This window comes from Chenopodium album, chromosome 2, assembly GCF_948465745.1.
Source record: "Chenopodium album chromosome 2, dcCheAlbu1.1, whole genome shotgun sequence".
In the NCBI taxonomy this organism is placed as follows: Eukaryota; Viridiplantae; Streptophyta; class Magnoliopsida; order Caryophyllales; family Amaranthaceae; genus Chenopodium; species Chenopodium album.
This window is the reverse complement of record NC_137835.1, coordinates 12025453-12035817: the sequence shown is the minus strand read 5'-3', so window position 1 is coordinate 12035817 and position 10365 is coordinate 12025453. Positions and strand designations below refer to the sequence as shown.

General features: G+C 40.9%; 1 long non-coding RNA gene across 1 annotated transcript; it reads right to left on the bottom strand.

The window, feature by feature from the left end:
- Positions 1–1153: 1153 nt before the first annotated feature.
- On the bottom strand, positions 1154–3209 carry LOC145583117 (uncharacterized). The gene is made up of 3 exons (XR_014100059.1): positions 1785–3209; positions 1548–1709; positions 1154–1467 (listed from the first exon to the last, which is right to left on the bottom strand). It is a non-coding gene; the product is annotated as an uncharacterized LOC145583117 (long non-coding RNA).
- Between the last annotated feature and the right edge of the window lie 7156 nt (positions 3210–10365).

Genomic DNA, 10365 nt, shown 5'->3' with positions numbered 1-10365 from the left:
ACACTAACACACACTAATAAATACATAAACTGTGAATAATGTACAAAATGAGTCATAATAAATAAGCAGCGTCAAGTGTCATCACAGTATGTACAAATAAAGACCCTCGGTCAAAAATCTGCAGAACTAGAAGAGTTGGGATCAGTATCATCTCCAGCCTGTGAATACGGGAACGGTGAGCCAAAGAGTCCCGCCATCATCCGAGTACGGGGAGTAGTGTCCTTACTAGTCCCTGTGACTCTAGCATCAGTCAAACTCAAAGCAGGACCCGTCCAACTGGCAAACAGTGTCGATTGACTCAAAGACATGGGAATCGTCGGTGGAGGCATCGTCCCGTACACTGGAACTGAAAACAAGCCCGACACCGGTGGAGGAATCCCAGACGATGGAGCTAAAAATAAACCAGGATCCACGGGAGTCAAAACAGGCCTAAACTCAGACTGTGAAGGCTATGAAAACGACTGTCGTTGCCTCTGACCCTGAAAGCGCTGGGAAGACTGAGGCTGCTGCCACTGAGCCTCCTGAAACGGCTGAGTTATCTGAGGCTCCCGCTGAGACTGAGAATGCCGATGAACCTCGGGAGATCGTCTACCACGACTAAGATCCCCCTCGTCCAAGCCTCTATGCCTCGAGCGCGAGTGGGACCTCCGTTGCTTCTGAAAGATACAAAATCAAAAGGCGTCAACAATGGAAAATAAAACAAATGGTAGAAGTGAAAAAAAATGAGCATACCTCAAGAACATCGCCAGAAGTGCTCCGACAACTAGCAGCACGCCGAAGCTTGATGATGCAGTACTTTAGAGTGTCAACCAGCTTCATGAGTCCCATCATCTCCGGGCGGTTAGGCTGAGAACAAAACAAAGAAAAATCAGTAACAAGTGGTGTTAAAAGGATGAATAATGCATCAAAAACTTACCGGCTCAAAAACCTCGGGCACAGACTCCTGCGCCTGTCTGAAACCCTCTGGCGCGTCAGCAATATGGTCCTCGGTAATACCAATCGGCCCTAGGTAGAGGACAGATTGAGGCGGAATCTCAATCCTCCCCACGGGGCGAACAGTCGTCTGAAAATACGATCGAATAATCAAATTATTCGACTATTTAAAAAGAGACTACTGATAAAAATCCTCAAAAGAAATCATACCTCAGGAAGGCGGGGTGGAGGAGCCAGAGAGGGAAGCAAGTCCTACGCATAATCACCCTCCATGTGCACAAGCTCCTGCTAAGGAAAAGTGTAGCGCTCTCCCCTGTTTATCAACTCCCTAAGCAAGCGCGAGTCCAGCATCGACTCCGGTGGAGATAAGGGCACCACAAAGCGATCACCACTGTGCTGACGAACGACACGCTCCCCCAAATACCAGACAAAGCGTCCGGTACCAACCAAAACAGTGTCGTGCGCTGAAAGATGCAAGGCCTCGGGAAGATTAGTCATCCCAGCCCAAGTACGATACTCGACATCAATGGCAACCTGAAAACCATAAAAAGTTGGCATGAAACACCGGAAATAACATCAGAGAGAAAATAACAGGCTACAAAACTAATTCTTACGCCAACAGAAGAGGTGCCTCGGCGTAGCAGCCTGCGCAGCGCAGAGACAGACTCCACCCATGACTCTCCTCGGTCACGCCAGCTGGCCCCGACAGGGAAGTCATGAACCGCTCCACGACGCCGTTGAGGAGCCAATCCTGGGAAGTACTCGTAGAACCATAGCTGCAATGAAAAGTAATCTTTGAGCACATGAGTCGAACAAATTAAAATAAAACAAGAAGAGGAAAGGATCGTCACCTCTACGACTCTCCATAGACCGTAGACAATGATGGGAGACTCGTCGTTCAGCTGCCTACAGCCATGACGTAACGACAAGAGAAGGTCGGCATATCCGAGGCTGGCCAGCTAAAGGATCCTATCTCACTGATCCTGACTAAAGAAGGGAGGTAGCAAAGGAGTGCACGTGAACTCCTATCAGGAGAAAGAGTCATGGAAATAAGAATCAGAATGAAGATCCGCACTCGCTGCTCAGCCGATGTCTCCTCCATGTCAAAACCGCGAGCTAGAACCGAAGCCAGCTCCGATCGCCCGCTCCTAGGACCACCTCGAGACACTGGCTGAGTCCTGATGTGCTGAACGATCGGACCTAACAAATCGGCTGCCTCAGCCGCTCCCCAAGAAAGATCAGACATCTGTGCTACGGCCCGGTCAGTGAAACGCAGAACGCTAATCATGCTAAAGTCCAGAGGGGTCACTGTCATCTCCCCCCAAGCAAAGTGAAAGGTGTTGGTAGTATCCCAAAAATACTCCAACAATGCGCGAACAACTGTCGCACCGCAACCCCGGGGGTTGCGAAACCCTACGACCACCGAATAAAAGTCCACTAAACCAGCGGATTCCCATAAGGCGTTCGTAGCAGGATCCCTCGTGATAATATGGTGAAGTCGAGGAATCAAATCTCCGGCTCCAGAACCGTGGTGGCGAAGCGTGCCGTCAACTATGCCGGCAAGTGGGCGATGAGAAACGTGGTTCTCACGACAGAAAACCAACTGGTCTGAAGTCCACGGAGGTGGAACCCACCTACCTCTACCCGTAGAGGCCCGAGGCTCAGACTCTAAGGCGTCGTCATCCATACCTTCGGGAATCGTGGGAGTGTCCTCCCGAAAAGCCTGACGCCGACCATGGGTAGAAAGATCGCGATCCCGTCGCCTAGGCATGCTATTATAAAAATAAAAATCTAAATGCTTAGCATCATTTCCTAAGACATTTAGTTATTTATATCGAGTTGCGTTTTAATAAAAAAATCTAAATGCTTAGCATCACTTCCTAAGTTATTTAGTTATTTATTGCATTATACGCTAAATTTTTACCTCAAGGCTAAAAATTGGCAAAATAATGGAATTATTTATAATATTTAGTTTCTCCATGACGAACTAATACTATGTTCTTCTAATTGCATGATACTATGTTCTCCATGACAATGTAGTACATACACAATACACAACATGTCTCAAAATTTCACAAAAACAATAGATCGACGCGTCATAGCATATTTTACAAGATCTACAACCAACATGTCATCATTTCAAGTGCAAAAGAACAACATGAACAACAAGGAATACCATTTACCACAAGTAGTACCAAAAATGATGATTTGCTCAATTCTTCACCAAATCATGCAATTTTTGTCTCAAATCGCTCACAAACACGCATACATACATGTGCAAGTAAATTCATAGCAAGAATTTCAACATAAACCTCAAAATCAAAAAATCCCCAATTGATTTTTAAGGGTTTTTCATGAAATTACTCATTTGAAACAAATTCAAGGCAAAATCAAGGGAAACTTACATAGATCCTTGTAGAGAATCGGAAATGAGGAAAGTAGCAAAAAATTAGAGTTGATGAAGATTTGAGCTCCAAAAGCTCGAGCAGCCGTGAAGACCGCAGCACGACTGCCGTGACACGGTCAGCAACTGCCGTGACACGGTAAGAACAACCCGTGTCACGGTGAGTTTGGGTTGTAGCGGAACTCCGGCAATAGCAGCGGTAACCTCAGGCGACGGCGACAGCAAGCGCAGAAACGAGCAGCAGCAAAATCTCACCGAAGAAAAGAAAAAAAAAGAAATGGAAATACGAACCAGCAGCACCGCCGCGCCACGGAGGAGAAATCCAGCCGACGGAAGAAAAAACCGAGCGCCGGTGAGCCGCCGCCGAGACACGGGAATCCGAGCAGTAAAAAAAATGGAGTGAAAACAGGACAAGAAAGAGAAATGGTGAGTGAGCAAATGGGAAAAATGGCTGATATTTAAAGCCAAAAATAACCGTTGCACGACCCCGTTACCGTTCCACATTTTCCGTTATTAAGCAACGGTGTTCAGGCGCGTGAAAAGAAGCGCGTGGAATTTTTTGTGCCAAAAATTCCCGCGACACGGGAATTACTCCCATCTGACGGCAAAACACCACCGTGTCGCGGGATGGGTCCACGTGGCACGGGGTTCAGGCTGTTGTTTTGCACATTTTTCGAAGCTCGCAGCGAATATTCCTGGCATTTTTTACCAAAGCTGCACGATTTTCCGCGCAAATTGGACAGTTAATTTTTCGGTAAAATTACGCGGAAAATTCTAACTGACGGTTGGAGGGTACCAAAATTACTATTTTGCCCCTAGAAGCATTAAAGTCAATTTTTGTCGATATTTTAAGCACCTAATATGGTCGGATAATCGACTTGAAGGTGTGAATCATCTGCGGCCCACGTTCGGGGATAATCGAACCATCATACACTTGCAAATTTCAGAAATTACAGTAGTCGTCAGCTTTCCTCAAGCTTGGAAAGCGTTATCGGTGGATTTTTCTTCAAGTATAGAAAACCGCCAAGTTCCTTTGTCGGCTTTCCTCAAGCTTGGAAAGCGTTATCGGTGGATTTTTCTTCAAGTATAGAAAACCGCCAAGTCGGCTTAATAGAAATCTCCTTGTCGATCATGAAAGAGGACTTTAAAGTCACCACACAACTCTGTTAATCCAGGCTCTCCCGGAAAAGCAAACACCATAATTCCTTTCTTTAAGGCAGTAAACCAGAAATCTTCTGTCTGCCGAGAAAATGGTATGACTTAATAAAATTCTAATGATATAAACTTATCAAGCAACTTACCGACAGATCCTTTGTTCTTGGATGTTTCTTCGTAGAAAATAGAACACCTGTCCCCAGTAATGTAAACCAATTAATAATTAGGCTTGGGGGTTATCAGCATAAAATGTAAATTACATCAAGGATCAAACTAAACAGGAAGCACTTCATCGAAATCAACATACTAGGACACAGAGGTATAAATTTCATCCCTACTAAGCTAATTACTTCACTCTAAATAAATGATATTCACTAATCAGCAACTAATCAATAGCAAAATAATGGCATAATTATCACAAAAATGACATTCAACCTTCTCAGCAATCATAACATCAAATTAAAATTTTACCAAATTTCAATTAGGATATATACAATTTCGAATTCCGAATCAACATCACTTCTCCTACCCCAGTACAAGACAGCAGTAGATCATCACCTAATTATATAGACTGCTGAAACAACACATTGTATCCAACGCACTCAAAAACATAGGTAAGATTAATTTAGCTAAAATTATTTTTATTACTATTGAAATTAATGTAAATTTGACAAAATTAAGGGTAATTGATTGAACTTACTGTAATTCAACTGAAATATTTGCATACAAACAATCGATTGTATTTAACCCTAAAACTAGAACTTTGAAGTTTTTTTTCATTGACCTAAAATTCAAATTGCAAATTAATTTAATAGATGAAAACTATGAATTTAATTATGTTTCCTTCACATTTCGAATGATTCATGCAGTTCAATTGATCAATAATCAAAATTCAATTACTCTATAACAAGAAGAATCGAACCTACCTCATCGGAGTGGTGCAGTGCTCAGAAGTTGTACGGCGATCGATGGTGCGGCGGTGGAGCGGTGAGTCAGCGGCTGAAGGTTATTATTACATCGGTGGAGGTTTCACGAATTGAAGCAATAAACAAGCAGTACTTTGAATTTTTTTTAAGGTTTAGTAAAGTGAAAGTGACAAAAGAACGTGAAAGTGATATTAAGGAGTGCGCTTTCAATTCCTTTAAGCCGCCTTTAATTAATTAATTTGGGCAAATTATACTATGTATATTTTTTCCTCCTAATAATTAAAAAAACAATTAATTAATACAATACAAAACGGTTATCAAGATGATCGTTCTATATTATCTGTAATAATTAATTATTTTTTAAAATCATTTCAGAGTAAAAAAAATAGAGAACGGTTAACTATGCTAACCGATCCATATGTATTTACATACAGAACGCCTCTTATATAAATACGTTCTATATTCTTCTGGAGAACGCCTATCTTTGGTAACCGTTCTATATTTTGCGATCTATAATCTAGTTTTTGGTGTAGTGCTTTCCTCGAGCATGGAAAGCGTCATCGGTGGATTTTTCTTCAAGTATAGAAAACCGCCAAATTCCTTTGTCGGCTTTCCTTAAGCATGGAAAGCATCATCGGTGGATTTCTTCAAGCATAGAATGACACCAAATTCACATGTCGACTTTCCTCAGGCATGAAAAGTATCATCCGGTAGGTTTCTTCAGGCTTAGAAAACTACCAAACTCCTCAGTCGGCTTTCCTCAGGCATGGAAAGTGTTTCAACAAATGTCATCCGGTGGATTCCATCAAGCATAGGAAGCTACCAAACTCATTTGTCACCGATACATTGGTGTCAGATAAGCGTTCTATCCCTTTACTCTTTTATCTGTGGAATTAACATTTTTCTGCAGGTATCGGCGTATACAGAGTGATTTAGGACCGCATAACGTCTTAAATCATTCTCCGTCCCTATCGACTACTTTGACTATCGTTTTCGAAACTTACGTTTCTACAAACTCAGTCAAAGTGGGGGCTTCTGTAGACACCTAAAAATGTCTCCCCAAAACCAAACCCGATGATGAACAACCTTTCACCGCCACTATTGGTCGGGTTCAGTATTTAATCCCGAGAGTGCTTAAAAAATCGTATTTGATTAAATTCGTATTTTTGAACAGTCCATGGATTAGTCTTGATGTTTGGTAAAAGCATAGTTTTAATTTCAGCCAAAATTTATTATTTATTTTTGGCCCAAACCTTTTATTTATTTTATTTGCTTATTTTCATATTTTAGCCCAAATAATAATAAATCAGAAAAAGAACCGAAATTATCAGTCGACACTTAAAATGCTGAACGAAATTAGGGTTAAAAATGTATTTAGACGGAAAAGCAGGCTGAAAATTCCCGCGCCACAGCAGGAATCCACCGTGTCACGGGACATTCCCGTCTGACGGTGGGAAACCTGCTGTGACACGGGAATTTCCGTGTCCTTTCCGCGTAAACCCTTAACGCGTTTTCTTCCCCGTTTGCTAAATATTTCCCGCGTCACACTAAAATTGCACCGTGTCACGGGTATGTTTCCCGTCTGACGGTGGGACTTCCCGTGTCACGGTACAGTTTGCCGTGTCACGGGATACTTTTTTAGGGTTTTTATCATTTTAGGGTTCCGTGTGTTCCCTCAGCACATTTTCTCTATAAATACCCCCTCATTTCCGATGTACGGGGCATCAATTAATTCTCTATTTTTTTTCTCTTCTATGCTCTAGCCTAAACACTAGCCTACCCTTCTTATTTCAAAATTCCTTCTTCAAGTACTCCAAGGAGTCCATACTTTACTCGTGGTTCTGTCCTTAAGCCAAGGCGTGAAAGGTAGGACTGTTTGAGGGTTTGGCCCCAAATCAACTTTACTTAATTTAATTATTGTTTTATTATTATTTCCTGGAAGTTACTAACTCGTTTATTATTTTGTAGTTGCAAACAAACAGAATCAAAGTAAGAATTATGTTCCTTTTATTTCTATTATTTTTCTAACGATTTTATATTGTTGGAATTATGGTTAAATTGCTTCCAATATTAATGTATATTCTATTATTTTTTATGATCACCATATTGCATGTTTAAAGGGAATATGTAATTGAAAATCACGCCTAATAAGATAATTTGGGCAACCGGTTTAGGTTCCTTTTTAATCTTATTGTTTAATCAAGTGGTCATCACGATATTTTAGAATTATGTGTTGCATTAATATTCAACCAACTTAGCATAATAATAGTTTGGAGCAAATTGAATATTTTGTTTGTATGCCTTTGAGATCGCATGAATCACTTTTCATAATAAGAATCGAGTAGAGGCCAATACGGGCGAATGTGACTCCATGACTCACTTCGTACCATCATCCCCGATCCTCCTTTCGTGGTTCCAAACCATATGGAGTTAGTAATCTCATGGATTATGAATGGGGTGTAACCTTCACGGGTCAATCGTTGTTGCCTATCGTTGTCCCTTATCGTGGTTGCCTTTTCATGATCCGTGAACGGTTTACAAGTTCCTTAAAAACTTGTTGGCGGCTCCCTACTTTATTGGTCCTTAATCGTATTGTGTCAATTCCCACTTCCTATGAGTGTCAAGCATATTCACACATGCTTTTTACGTAGGCGCACTTCGAACGACGCCTACACATGCCAGTAGGTTAGTTGATGGTAAAACATGGGCAATAAAGAAAATATGGCCAGATGTTCATAACTGTTGGGGTTTGGAAACATATAACCCTATTTGCACCGTGAAGTGGGCTGCTCTAAAAGTGATGGAAGATATTAGGGTAGCTCCCGATATTCTATACAAATCATTGAATGAACTTTTATTTCAAAGATTTACGATATACATGAAACAAGCTTCATTGTATAGGCTCAAGAGTTATGTCATTCAAGAACTATTTGGAGGACATGATGAGTCCTACTCCCTGATGCCAAGGTATGCTGACATGATTTGCCACATTAATCCTGAGTCAAAGGCTTTTGTAGCTTGGCAGCTGAGTGAGAGCATTCCTAAGGTCAATTTGTTCACTAGTGTGTTCATAAGTTTTACTGGACGATGGAAGGGTTTTCTAGCAGGGTACAAGCCTTTGATTAGTGTTGATGGGGCACATTTAAAAGGCAATTATGGTGGTATTTTGTTGTCTGTAGTTGCATTAGATGGCAACAATGAGATTTATCCAATAGCATAGCTATTGTGAGTGTTGAAGATAAAGAGAGTTGGTCTTACTTCTTCTGGCATCTTCACAATATAGTTAAGCAGTCCAACAGGAAACATTGGGCCATTATATCTGACAGACAAAAGGTATACATATCTTACCCATTTTAACTTACCTTGAATGTACATTTGTTGTTAGCACCTAATTCTTATAACTTTCACAAACAGGGAGTTGATCTAGCTCTGACAGAAGTTTAGCCTGATGCAAAGAGGAAATATTGCTGCAGACACTTGAGCAAGAACTATAAAAAGGAATTCCCAGGTGCTTTGATGTATACCTTATTATGAAGGGCATGCAATGCCACAAACAAGTTCACCTTTAGAAAAGCAATAGAGAGATTGCAAAAGGAAGGAGGAAAGGATGTGATGGTTTGGTTTTCTAATTTAGGTGATTATTAATCAAAATGGAGCAAACATAAGTTTGATCCAAATGTATGCAATGATTCAAACACATCCAATTTTGTTGAGAGTTTTAACTCAACCTTAGGTGTTGACATGTGTAGACCTGTCTTAGCTTAACACTCCTTGAAGGTAAATCTCACAATTTATTTTTCTCTTTATTATAGGCCATAAAGCAGTAGTGAATTTGTGTTCTAATATCTATAACATCTATAAATGGCAGGAATTAGAAGATTGTGTATGGTGAGGATTACTTCAAGGAATGAGAAGCACAATCTTGGAAGGACAATGAATTATGCCCCAAGATTGCAAAACTGGTCAGGAAAATCAGTAAAGCTACCTCTACCTACAGAGCTTTTCAGTCAAGTTTAGGGGAGTATGAGATACATGTGGGGAAGTCCTAATTTCCTCTAAGTCTCAACTCAAAAATATGTTCATGTGGAGCTTGGTAACTCTTTGGTATCCCTTGCTGACATGCAGTGAGGGCAATGCTTCATGCCAAAGTTGATCCTCACAATTATGTAAGCTCATGGTATACTGCTAGGACCTACAAGCAATTGTATAATCATGCTATTCACCCTATCCTTGATTCAAGTCAATGACCACCAGTTAATGCTAAACACCCCCAACACATTCATCCACCAAAGATGAAGAGAGGTGTTGGTAGGCCAAGTAGAAACAGGAAGAGAGAAGAGGGTGAAGACCAACCAGGGAAGAGGTCTAGGACAGTAAAATGCAGCAACTGTGGGAATTTGGGGCACAACAAAGCAACTTGCAAGGGGGTTTGACTAGGAAAGGAGCTAGAGTCACTTAAGTCCATGGTTGTTAAAAACCCAAGATCAAAGGATCAATCAAATGATGCAAAGGAAGCTAGAGCTAAGTCAAATGCTGAAGCATCTGCAACAAAGATCTCATCCTCACAATTGGGCAGCCAGCCACAAGACTTGTCCCAATCTAAACCCTGTCAGCAACAATTAAGGAGCAACGATAGTTTATTAGGTGTTTTTGGAAGTTATAATACTCTTAAGTAGTTTTTGAACATGTTTTATAAGCTTCAAGTGATGCAGGAACTTGTTTTTTTTGGGGAATTAATAGGCATGAAATTATTAATTTGGGAAATGAACTCCTGAACTTGTTTTTTTATTTTATTTATTTTTTTATTTGGGGGGGGGGGGGATTGACTTGGCAGCAGTACTAGCTGTGATTTTTGTAAGTGATTACAACAGAACTATGATGCTGTATTGATATATACATATGATTTTGCTTATGTTCCGTTTCTCCAATTTTGTGCATTTTTTTTTT